Source organism: Palaemon carinicauda, chromosome 1, assembly GCF_036898095.1.
Source record: "Palaemon carinicauda isolate YSFRI2023 chromosome 1, ASM3689809v2, whole genome shotgun sequence".
Lineage (NCBI taxonomy): Eukaryota > Metazoa > Arthropoda > Malacostraca > Decapoda > Palaemonidae > Palaemon > Palaemon carinicauda.
In genome coordinates this window covers 317,186,482-317,200,353 of record NC_090725.1, presented here as the reverse complement: position 1 = coordinate 317,200,353, position 13,872 = coordinate 317,186,482, and positions in this window count along the sequence as shown.

Genomic DNA, 13,872 nt, shown 5'->3' with positions numbered 1-13,872 from the left:
AAAAGCACCCATCCTTTATTGCTGACCCCAAACGTGCCTTCCTCTTTATGGACGAAGGGTTTAAGGCAGCCTTAAAGACAGTCGAGGCAGGGAAACCTTGCCCTACACTAGAAGAGAGTAGACCTTTTTCCCTCGCCTTCCCATCAGACGATAAGGACTGGAAGGATGTCCGTAACACCTTCACAGTTGGGAAGCTGGAGGCAGATATCGCTGGACGGCCGTTCAACGAAGACCTCTCGAAGCTGTCAGAGTTTCTCCTGCGCAGGAAACAGGAGACTAAGGAACGCCTTGCTGCTTCCATGTCTCTGCAGACTGGCTTAGAGACTACTATGGCAAGCATCCCGGACGCCCCAGACATGTAGTTGGTCTTCGCCAAATCTCATTCGGCACCAGTCACCAAGGATTTGTACAATTTTATTAAAGCCAGAAGGGCTTGTAGAGAGTTCGTGTTCGCCTCTGCTACAGTGAAGCGGGAACCAAGGAAGCTGATAGTCTCCAATATCTGGAGAAAAGACCTCTTCCCAAGTGAAGTGGTCAAAGAGGTCATGTACAAAGCTGCTACGGAGAATAGGAATCTCCTCTCCAAGTGGGGCTTGTCCTCTAAAAGGATATCTTCCGCTGATGAGGGTCCCCAGCCGAAGAATAAGTCAAAACGACCAAGAGTGCCCTCTTGGCCAAAGCAACAGCAACAGCTTCCCATTACCACGGTGCCCCAGACGGTGGCATAACCAACCACCACCTTCCAACTGGTGCCCCAAATGCTGGCGACCCAATCGCCTGTGTTCACCCAAGTATTCGAAAGACAGTCGACAACCTTTAGGCCGAAGTCTCGATGTTCCTTTCGAGGATCCTCTAGACGCCCCTTCAGAAGCATGGGCAACAAAGGTGGACGTGGCCAACGAGGTAAGTCCTCCAACCAGCACTCCACGTGAGATGCTACCGGTAGGAGGGAGACTTCTCCTCTTCCGGGATCGTTGGACCTTCGATACCGGGGCCCACAGCCTAATCAAGAAAGGACTAGGGTGGAGTTGGAGCTCAACTCCACCAAACTTCCCTCAATTCTTCCAACACTCAACCCCCGTACTGGAAGAATATGTTCAGAAACTCCTGAACAAAAGAGTTATACGGAAGACAAAGTCCATCAGATTTCAAGGAAGGATATTTTGTGTTCCGAAGAAGTATTTGGAAATGCTCAGAGTCATTCTGGACTTACCACCACTCAACAAGATCATAGTGAACCACAAGTTCAGAATGCTGACGCTTTAGCACATACGGACCCTCTTGCCCAGGCGGGCATACACAGTCTTCATAGACATGACGGATGCATACTGGCACGTTCCAATCAACCGTCAAGTTTCCCCCTACCTAGGGTTCAAACTACAGAAAAGAAAGTACGTTTTCAGAGCCATGCCCTTTGGCCTAAACATAGCCCCAAGGGTATTCACAAAGCTTGCGAATGCAGTCATTCGTCAACTACGTCTGAAAGGAATCCAGGTCGTAGCCTACCTGGACGATTGGCTGGTGTGGGCAGCATCTGAGGAAGAATGCATGCAAGCCTCCAAGGAAGTGATCCAGTTCCTGGAACATTTAGGATTCAAGATCAACTTGAAAAAGTTTCGGCTTTCTCCAGCTCAAAAGGTCCAGTGGCTGGGCATCCACTGGGACTTAAAGTCGCACTGCCTTTTCATTCCATTAAAGAAGAGGAAAGAGATAGCAGGATCTGTCAAAAGACTCCTTCAATCCGATAGGATATCAAGAAGGCAACAGGAGAGTGTTGGGGTCCCTCCAGTTTGCCTCAGTGACAGATCCAGTATTGAGAGCACAATTGAAAGATGCATCAGGAGTTTGGAGAAAATACGCATCAAACGCTCGAAGAGATCTACAAAGACCGATACCAAATAGTCTGCGATCACTACTCAAGCCATGGTCGGAGACCAAGAACCTAAGAAACAAGGTGCCCTTGAAATCACCTCCACCGGCAGTCGCCGTTCATACGGATGCCTCAAAAGAGGGGTGGGGAGGTCACTCTCATCATCGGAAAGTCCAAGGAATCTGGTCTCCTCTCTTCAAGTCCTTCCACATTAATTTTCCTGAAGCCATGGCAGTTTTTCTCTCTCTGAAAAAACTGAAACTTCGCTGCTCGATCCACATCCGTCTGGTTCTAGACAGCAAAGTCGTAATGAGATGCCTAAATCAACAAGGCTCGAGGTCGCCTCACATAAATCAAGTGATATTGCCCATCCTCCATCTAGCAAAGAAGAAGAGATGGCACTTGTCAGCAGTCCACCTTCAAGGGTTCCGCAATGTGACAGCGGACGCTCTATCCAGGATCAACCTGATAGAGTCAGAATGGTCCCTAGACGCAAGATCATTCTCTTTCATATTACGCAATGTCCCAGGACTGCAGATAGACCTCTTCGCAACGAGCGACAACAAGAAGCTACCCCGGTATGTAGCCTCATACGAGGATCCTCTAGTGGAAGTGATAGATGCAATATCCATAGATTGGAACAGATGGTCCAAGATCCACCTGTTCCCTCAAACCAACCTTCTGTTGAAAGCCCTCGACAAACTGAGATCCTATCAGGGAACAGCACCAATAGCGGCCCACAAGTGGCCCAACAGCGTTTGATTCCCTCTGATAAAGGAACTACGCCTGAAGCTGATCCCGTTGCCGGAACCAGTTCTGACTCAGCAAATGCAGAAATTGACTGTCTCCGCTTCATCAGAGAAAACCCAGAACCTTCATTTCATGATTTTCTCGCCTTAGTGGTCAAGAAACGGTTTGGGATTTCTAGAGACAGTATTAACTTCTTAGAAGAATACAAGTCAAAGTCAACAAGAAGACAATATGAGTCTTCCTGGAAGAAATGGGTGGCCTTTGTCAAGGCAAAGAAACCTGAAGAGATTTCTACGGATTTCTGTTTGTCCTTCTTCATCCATCTTCATGAACAAGGTTTAGCAGCCAATACGATTACTACATGTAAATCCGCCCTAGCCAGACCAATACTATACGCCTTCCAGGTAGACTTCTCTAATGAAATCTTCAACAAGATTCCAAAACCCTGTGCTAAACTTCGGCCTGCAGCTCCTCCAAAGCCCATTTCATGGTCTTTGGATAAAGTTCTTCACTTAGCATCAACCCTGAACAATGAAGATTGTTCGCTGAAAGACTTGACTCAAAAGGTGATATTCTTATTTGCACTAGCCTCAGAAGCCAGAGTAAGCGAAATAGTGGCCCTCTCGAGGGATGATGGCCACATTCAGTTCACGGACAGCGGAGAACTGAACTTCTTTCTTGACCCGACGTTTCTCGCCAAGAACGAGCTGCCCACTAAGAGATGGGGTCCCTGGAAAATCTGCCCTCTGAAGGAAGAAGCATCCCTCTGCCCAGTGGAATGCCTAAAAGTCTATCTTCGTAGAACTTCAGACTTTAAGGGAGGTCAGGTTTTCAGGGGAGAGACTTCTGGTTCAACGTTATCCTTGAAACAGATAAGGGCGAAAATCACCTATTTTATACGCAGAGCGGATCCAGACAGTACACCCGCAGGTCATGATCCGAGAAAAGTTGCCTCGTCTCTGAATTTCTTTCAGAAAATTTCGTTTGAAAGCCTGCGTGCTTACACTGGTTGGAAGTCATCCAGAGTTTTCTTCAAACACTACGCGAAGCAATTACAGGAAATAAAATTTCATGTGGTAGCGGCAGGCAGTGTTATAAAACCTGCCGCTTGATTACTGCGAAGAACAGTGCACTAATTGGGACTTTTAGTGAAGGGTGTACATGATAGACTCTTAATGTATATCATGCTAAGTATTGTGTTTAAATAAACACTATAGACTGTTCTATCTATACAGGTGACATCAAGCATAATAAACTGACACAAGTGCCAGGCATTCTTATATGCACATTGTTCCTAGTAATAACAGTATACATAGTGAAATCTTATATTTCCCTTAGAGTGGCTAATGTTCCCTTTTCAGGTGAAACTTATTTTATTTTCTGTTATTACTGTTTATGCTTTTATGCAGAATTGTTCAGCGTAAGATGTAATTGATTACAACCATGATTTCTATTTTCGTAATAAACAATAGAAGGAATATTTGTGTCTCTTTCGCCTCAAATATTCAAAATTAAGTATAAGTCAGAGCATCCTCGATTCTCTTAATATTTAAGGAAATATTGGGGAACTAAGGTTACTACTGTTCCAAGCAAACAGGTAAGAACTGGTTGTACTAACTGTTTATCTTACTGATTTAAGGTTTCCTAAATGTATATAAACCTGTCTGTCTCTTTACATCCAGACTCGGGAGGTGTCAGTAACTTATACAGAGCTATACCATCTAAGTACAAACTATGCTTTACGTATATTATGACACTAATATACATACTGTTTGCTTGATTGTTCCTTGAACTCACAATCCTCGGGTTTTTTTCCTAGAGTCTACCTAGACTCTTCCCCGTAGGGGGCAGGAAGAACTGACATATTTTATGATCAGTTGATTGATGTATAACGGTAACATAAAGTGTCTCTGGTCCAGAAGACCAAATTGGAAATATTTATCTCGAGATAACGGCACTATTGAAAATCCACAGATACATTAATGTCGTCCTGATGGACCCACCCTCTTTTTGACAAAAGGATAATGAATCCCTCCCTATAGTACTGTATCTGCAACACCTACAAAGCTACAAAGAATGGCTTGGTGGCGCCTTGTGGTGGCGATTCAGCGCACTATTTACAGTACAGTAGGAGTATCGAGAGCGTTGCCTCTTTAACGACTCTCCTATATTCTTGCCACTTTTCCCCTCAAAGCGGAAATGCTATTGGGGGTGTAAATAGCTATGAGATGTGTGAAGAATACGTCCTCTGATATTACGCGATATCCCTTTTTAAAATTTTAAGGGATGTTGGCTCCAGGAGTTAGAATTCTGGATACCTTTGGTAAATTCTCTGGGATATATCACTGTAGTCAAATATACCTTGGAACTAATGAAGGAACTTCCATCAGGACGACATGGCTACCTCACATCCGTTTATTGCGCCCATTGGCATTAAACATTTAAGTACATAGTAACAGTTATATTTTTGCATCTTCGTAAAGAGAGAGAGAGAGAGAGAGAGAGAGAGAGAGAGAGAGAGAGAGAGAGAGAGGAGAGAGAGAGAGAGAGAGAGATTTTGTTTTTTTTCAATTTATTGCTCCCATTGGCATCAAACATTTAAGTACATGGTAACAGTTATATTTTTGCATCTTCGTAGAGAGAAAGAGAGAGAGAGAGAGAGAGAGAGAGAGAGAGAGAGAGAGAGAGAGAGAGAGAGAGAGAGAGAGAGAGAGAGAGAGAGAGATTTCTCAGTATCACCGTCAATTCCATACCCTTTTAAGAATTTTGATACAAGTAATCCAAACACTTACTGTATATACACTACCTTCAACTTTATAGAAGAAAAGTGTCTTCTTATCAAAGCAACATTTACAAATGTGCCCCTGTAATTGAGTACAAAAGAGGACAGGGAAGGAGAGGAAAATAGCTGTGGGGGGAGAGTACAACACTTTGTGAAGGGGAACATTACAATTGCTATTTGCAGGTTAGGTTTTAATTACAGGAAACGTATATCTCGCCACACCAAATACGTGATTGGTTGACACTCACTGAAAAAATTAAGAATATTCAGGTGGATGAAAAGTCTAATAATAATCTGTACCAATCATCAAAGTTACAATATAAAGTTCACGCTCAAAGTAAAGAAATTAGGGGCCAGTTCAATAACATGATAGATATCTATATTAGAAAGTAATGTATTTGGCTTGACTGATTTAAAATCTAGAAAAAAAAAGAATTTATTTCATTAATAACGTTTCTGGATATAGACCCCCTCAGGTGTGTGTGTGTGTGTGTGTGGGAGAGAGAGAGAGAGAGAGAGAGAGAGAGAGAGAGAGAGAGAGAGAGAGAGAGAGAGAGAGAGAGAGAGAGTTTTGCCTTTCTCATAATTTTAACCCTTTGTGTTTGTGAATTGTTAATGAAGATTAAATGTCTCTCCAGGAGATGAGACAGAAATGAAAAGAAGGATAACCATGGGATGCATAGTTCTAGATACACAAAATGAGATTATGAAAGAAAAATGCCGCCATCTCTAAAAAAGAAAATTGCTAGTATTGACTTATGCACCAGATACTCGGATCCTTACTACAGCTTTATAATATCAGTAAGTTACAATTAAAAACAAAAAATATGGAAAGAACTATGATGGGAATAACAAAAAGAGACAGAAAAAGAGAAACATGGATACGAGAGTCAAGTAAAATGAGACTATTCTAATAAGTAAAAACTGGACATGGTCAGAAGATAATAGATGGACAAGATCAATAACAGAATGGGTCCTTAGAGATTGCAAACGAAGCAGGGAAAGGAAGAGAAGATGGTGAATTAACGAGATAGGAAATATTAAGATATAGTTATAAATATTATTTCTAATAAAATAATATTCAGTGTTAGTTTTCCTTGCAATATTAGGTATAAAGATTGAATTCCATAGAGACTAAAATAATGACTGAGAAGTCTATGAATCCCTTGTGTACGTCACACTGTCTTACTTGGAGTTTCTTTAGATTGCAAAACATTAATTGTAATCGCTTCAGTGAAACTTGCTAAGCATTCCCCTAATTAGCAGATATATTAATATTCTCTTATGAACAACGTCGTTTCATAACGGTATGAGAATAACTAAACAAACGTGGGGGAAGTAATGAGAACCTTAATTCTGAAAATTACAAAAACGTCTTGCAATTGTGCACTTCGAAAAAAAAAATGTGGCATAATATTATTTGCAACTCACTCAATCGTCTATCGTCAAATAGATTCTCTTTCAGATTTTGCTGGAGAAATTAAGACATTTTGCAGCGGGCATATTCAAAGGTGAACAGTACAAGTTTAGGAGTGAATAGGGAGCTAAATATAAGCGTTTATTATGAAGCAGTTAAATGTGACTTATTTAAAAGTAAAGGAAAAAAAAAGGATTGGTAAAATTAGAAAGAGTAAAGAGAAAGTATGGCTTTTGAAAGTAAAGGCAAATGATGGAGTGAAGAGTATACTGGAGTGTATAAGGACACTCAATGGTTTGCTATGATAGTGAATCTGAATTAGGTGATTGTTATGTCTCCTTAGCTTTTAAAAGTTTTAATAATGAACTCCAGAGGTGAAAACATAACAGTGGAAATGTAAAGGACGTTGAAGAATAGGTAAATGAATAGTGAATGGAATGTAGAATGGCTGATGTTCATAGATAATACTGTTTGTAAGGGAGAGTGAAGATAATGTGCAAAAGCTGGTAAGGAAGCTTCAAAGTGTTTACAAAAGAGAGTTTTGAAAATGTGAGCAAATGGATTACATTGAAACGGAAGATAAAGTGCTTCATATAAGCATGAGAATAAATATAAGGAAATGTTGAAATTAAATAGAATTTACTCATATTTCAAAAGTGTGTAAACAGAAGAACGTTGAGAAAACATTGGTAAGAAACCTGAGTCATGTGTTGTAAAAAAGGATGTTCTATAGGAAGAGATTCTTAAGCCAGCTCTCCTTTTCGGGTTCTTAGAGTGAATCATCGTTGCAAATTATTGAAAGAAAGGTTGAAATCAAGATTAACCATTTCTAAATAAATGTTTTGAGATGAAAGATTTGGAATATGAAAATACACAGAAGAGGTAAAGTGCTATATTAATCAAAATGAATTATTACCTATTTAAGTATAATAACTGTATTAATCAAAATATATTGCCCATACTATGAAATGCTTGAATAGCATTAGGGAGATAAGTGATGTCTAGCATGGATTAGTATAAAAAAGATGAAATATTTAGCAAGATATTTTTACATAAAACAATAGGTCAGGATGAAATGAATCAGCATGGCATTGTTGCAAAGTCATTTTCTGAATGGGAGCAATTAAGTTGTGATTTTACAAACATTGTAAATATCTGAGTCAGTGGCGAACTTATAACTTTTTATGGCGAAGAATACTTTCGTCGATTTTGAATAGGGAATTATCTCGCTATTTTCCACTGCAGGATTTTATTTTTTTCTAGGATACCCGTGGTAATTAGGTAATGTAAGCGAATTAATTATGATGTAATCAAATTGGTATTATGATATCAAAAAAGCTCATATGTGAAACGGTAATCGTTAGATGAGAATTTTATAATTTTACAGGGTCGTATTATTATTATTATTATTATTATTATTATTATTATTATTATTATTATTATTATGATTATTATTATTATTATTTCCTGCGCCAAGGAAGTTAGAATGAGGTTATGTTTTAACCCCTGTTTGAGTGTTTGTTTGTGTGTGTGTTTTTGTTTGTGTACAGGTTCCTGGGCACAATTTTAATCTTAGAATAATGTCATTTGCAGGGATTAACTGTTAAGTAAAAAGATGGAAATGTTTAAATTTTGGAAGCTCAAGGTCATGGTCAGGTAAAATGTCCAATTCACGTAATCAGCAATAGGTTTGGACATTGTTGTACAGAGACTTCAATCTTGGTTCATTTTTGAAAGTATGAAAGCCAGGCCAATTAATACATGTTAAGGTAAAAGGTCAAGGGCAAGGTCAAACAAAAGGTCGAGAAATTAGCTGCCACGGCGGAGGTCTGCGCTCTAATGAGTTCCCCTCTAGTTATTATTAGTTTTATTAGTTGTGGTATTATTAATAGTAATAATGGGGTAAACTGTAATAATGAGATAAAATGTAAACCAAATTGTAGGAAAACAATGTTGCAAACCAATTCTATTGGAATAAAATATAGGGACCCATAATGGTTAAGGAGTGTCTTTTCTGGACTTCGGATGAACTACACCACATATCCAAAATGGATTTATCTCTATTTAAAGGTTTAAAGGTTGCTCATGAATAGCAGAGGCAAGGGACAGTGACATTGCCCTATCGAGCAGGATAATGCCCTAGACTGACTATATATACATACGATTAGCGCCAAAGCCCCCTCTCCACCCAAGCTAAGACCAAGGAGGGCTAGGCAATGGCTGCTGATGACTCAGTAGATAGACCTAGAGGCTACCCCAAACTCTCCATCCTTATCTCATAATGATAGTGAGATTGCAGCGACCAAAGAAACTAACGAGTTTGAGCCGGACTCGAACCCCAGTCTGGCGTTCACCAGTCAGGGACGTTACCACATCGGCCGATGCATTAGTTTTTTCATCAAGATATTAAACTATCTTACTAGGGAAAAATAGTTACCACATTCTCTCAAATCGTATAACTATTTCGGGAATCACGAGTGTGAATGTGTATAGCATCACCCCAACGACTTACTACTATAATTCTTTTTCTCTAACTAAGACTGGAGCCAGTGGGCTCATGGGAAGGCATCCCCTTCCCACAGTCAATTACTTCTTTCTCAAGCAACCAATCACAACCTAAAACCTATCCCAATATCCTAATATAAATGTTGCAGAATATCCCCCACCCAACTACCTATCTCAATATATCCTATCCAAAAACCTATGGGCTGCAAGATTGCAAAAGCCCGTGTCTGGCCAAAAGGGCCAGGCAATCTTCAACAACAACAAAAGACCAAAAAAAAAAAAAAAAATAGATTAAGCAGTTTAATATGAACCAAAGTAGGAAAAACGGGCGACTGAAAAGCAGATTATTTATCATTCCATGAATAATTTATCAACTGCATTACCTGGTAATCACAGTGAAGAGCCTCGTTAGCTTATTTTCGTTTGAAGACAAGGAATACCTATTTCAGTTAAGAGACTTTTTTTGTTTGCATCATTTAAGATTTGTTCAAGGAATAAATAATCTAGTGAGCTTAATATGAGCTATGATTAGCCAGCATATGGGCTCTCTCTCTCTCTCTCTCTCTCTCTCTCTCTCTCTCTCTCTCTCTCTCTCTCTCTAACGCACACAAATACTCTATACCCTTTTTATATCCATTTTGTATTGTCATCATATTATCATTAAGAAAAACTACCTACTAAAATAAAACTTAGAATTCAATCAATATCATTTGTGGTTTCATATATTTAAAAGATAAGTATTTAATCAGATGATCCTTCTAGTTTTATCTTGTGCATCAGAAACTTGGAGCCATACATGAATTGGTTACAACTCAAAGAGTTATATAAAAAAAAAAAATATGGGAATAACACTAAGAGAGAGAAAAAGAGTAGCAGGATACGAGAGCAAACAAAAAATGACGTTTCACACACGCTCATGCAATTTATGGCTTTTGTTTTTTATTTCTTGCTCTCTTCAGTATTTATGGTAGAAAATCTATTCAAACTTACATTCACCTAACTGCCTCCTAGCACATTGGTGACTCCAGGAGTGACCAGTTCCTCATCACCTTTTTTTCTCCCACCTCTACGCCCTACCCATATTAGAATGCCACCCACCAATTCTGACTAAGCAACCCGCGCTACATCGTTGAAATGCCGCCATATGCCAACTGAGAGGCGTTCGTTTGGTTCCATCACGCTAAAGTTTGATTTTGCATCAAGGGTGTGTCTCGCTCAAGCAGTAAAGCAGACAATGTCCTCGCGGCGATCGCCGAGGACACTTTCCCAGAAATCTTTTTTTGGCTTTGCGACTCAATATTGTCTGAAACCCTCAAAACATACCTCTTAGACCAATATTCACCATCGCCAGACGACTTTACAGCCAAGCTTTTTCAGCTCTCAACAGCTGTGGGGAGATGTAAAGGCTTCGTTCACCCTTAGGGAAATGACCATTTCGCACATGGCTCTCCTCGGGAGGTGAACCTACTTCATGCCCTGTGTGCACAACGCCTATCTGACCTTGTATGCACCGCCATGCACGATGTCAATTCCTTACCCTGAAGGACCTGATGACCAGAGCAGACGGCCTTATGCAAAGCCACATCACCACCTTCAAGATCTGCATCAATGCCCCCACTCCTGACAAAGATGACAACTATTTAACAATAACTGAAGCCAACGTGAATGCCGGAGCGCTGAAAAACCTGGGCACCAAACATATATCCCCCCCCACCCCCCCACCCCCACCCCCACCCCCCTCGCTCACGACTCAACCAACGACCTCTCCAGCCACTTCCTGACGCCCATCATACGCAGTTGTGCTACTACCGTTCCAGATTTGGGGCTGCTGCAAAGAAATGGGCCGGCGGTTGTAACTGGCCAAAAAAACGTGTAAGTAGGATATCACTTGTTGGTAGGCCTCTCCCGTCACTAATTATTTCTTTTAACATGATGTGCAGTTTTTGGTGGACACAGATACTTGCTGTTACTCTCCAGGACATGACGTAGTTATTCTAAACCTGCTGGTATCTGCCTGGTAGCTGCCAACGGATCTAATATCCCCACCCATAGGTACGAGATACTCATACTGTCATTTGGAAGATTGCAAAAGAAGCACGGAAAAAAAAAGGGAAGATGGATTGCCGAACTGAGAAAGTTAGCGGGGGTGGACTGGCATAGAAACAGACACAAGTAGAAGGACATATCTGAGGCGTTTGTTCTGCAAATTCTATATATATATATATATATATATATGCGTGTGTGTATATAAAAAGTAGGAATTAACATAGATGGGTATCGCTTAATAACTTAAAGTTTACATATGACATAGGTTCTGCCTAGTGAATCGTGGGAAGAATTGCAAAAGATGATATAATATTTGACAAGAGAAAGCGGAAATGCAGTATTGAAAATGAATGGATTTAACGTTATAAAAATGAATATAGGTTTGAAAAAATGCATAGTGTCATTGAAGTAATCTCTAAAGGATGGTTAAGTCCTTTTTTACTAATTGAAATATTTAGACCATTTTTTGCTGGGTTCCACTTTAAGAGTGATGGAGTTGCAAACTTCAGCGTATTATTTCTATAACCTTCCAGAAAGTTTCTCCAACAATTTATTCAAGTTAAGAGTCTTGCACTACATCAGGCGAGAGAAAATCTCTATTCCAACTTTCCAGGGTATGGAGAGAAAGGAGAAACTAGAGTACATCACGGCACAAGAGAAATAAATAAAGTAATAAATATAAGTAAAATATAATATTTGAAAGCCGCTTGAACAAATAAATGTTATAGAAATTTCTAAAAGCGATTTATAAACAACACGAGAAAAAAAAGGTATTTGTTAAATTGAGGATATGTGATTTCTACACTAAGCTTATTTAGGAAAAACTGGAATATGAGCTGTATCGTTACGGTAGTTTACTTAGAGTTGCGGTGTATCAGGTATTTTACGATATATAATCGAGCATAGGGCTGAACAGTAATTATTAAATATTACCCCCCTTCCCCAACCCACCCACCCACCCACCCACACACACACACACACACACACACACACACATATATATATATATATATATATATATATCATGTTTATTCTCTACTTCCTCTTCCGGTAATATTTTCCCCCTGTATTCCACTCTCATTCCTCTTTTAAAATAACCATTATAATTTATTTATACGCACACATGCGTACAGGTGTGCATGTATATTTGCAAATTGAGAAAGGATTAGAAACGGTCTTAGTCATGTTTGGTTAAAGAGATTCGTGACTTGTTGACACACTTTTCAGGATGGAGTGGAAGGCATCAGAATATTTATTAAAATGCAGGGAAGGTCGAATTACAGAGAGAGAGAGAGAGAGAGAGAGGAGAGAGAGAGAGAGAGAGAGAGAGAGAGAGTTTTGATTTATAAAGTAGTCTGACATTCGAAAGTAATACACGCCACCCGTCAAAATGAAGACTGAATAGTAAAAATTTAATTTTTTTTTATTAGGTTAAGTCATATGGCTGGCACTGGGGCCGTGCAGCTACTAAGCACTGATGTTTAGCTTGGATGAAACTGCAATTATTCTAAGAAAGAAAAATGTCGCAATAATTTAACAGCAATTGTGAAAAAAAGAAGGAACGGAGCTAAAGTAGAACGACTACAATGTTGTTGAAGCTAAGGTCGAGAAGACATTGCAACGACCTTTACACAATGATTGGAGTGCATTAAATAATTGAATTCCAGCAGAGGTTATAATAAAAGCTTAATGGCTGCAGTTTAATTAGAATTGCACGCTGGCTTGCATAATCCGAGGAGGATTTAGCATTTACACTGTTTGCGTACTGCTTATAACATACTGTGAACTTATTGAAGATCATCAGAACTGAAATACACTTGTAAGCTTTAACATAATAATCATCTGGTTAGATTCTTCTACTATTAGCGTTCTTTTTTTTTCCATTCGTAGGGGGTAACGCGGTTGCCTTCTTTTGAAGGACTTTGCTTTGGCTTTTGGGGTGGACCGTAGTCCCGATCGGCTGCCCTGCCTGACATCGCCTAGACCCCAGTAGCGTACGTTTGTGTTGTACCAGCCACCATCGCCCTTCTTCCCAGCAGCGAGGAGTCATGGCGTAGTTATGTCGACCGTTTATTATCACAAAATCTGTTTGTCAGATAATTCCAAGACTTTCCAATTAAATCATCTTTTTTATTTTACCGAGTTGAAAAAAATAAGTTTTTTTTTTTTTTTTTTTTTTTTTTATTTTTTTTTTTTTTTTTTTTTGAGGGGTTGTTGCTATTAGCTTGTGTTCAGGCCAGGGTTCTGTAAGATTTTTTTTTATGCTTGACTTTGAAATTAATATACTTTGATAGTTAGTTATTCACGATTTTAATTAATAACTGTTGAAAAGGAAATTGGTTAATTATCCATTTTCCTTCGCGGTATAAATTCACACTCAGCAAATCTTTTACTTAAAACAAAATGAATATCAATATATCAGACACTATATATACTCAAATTTTCAGCCCCAAATGAATTTTAATGAACCTTTCCGAAATTCATCTCGTAATTTATGGAAAA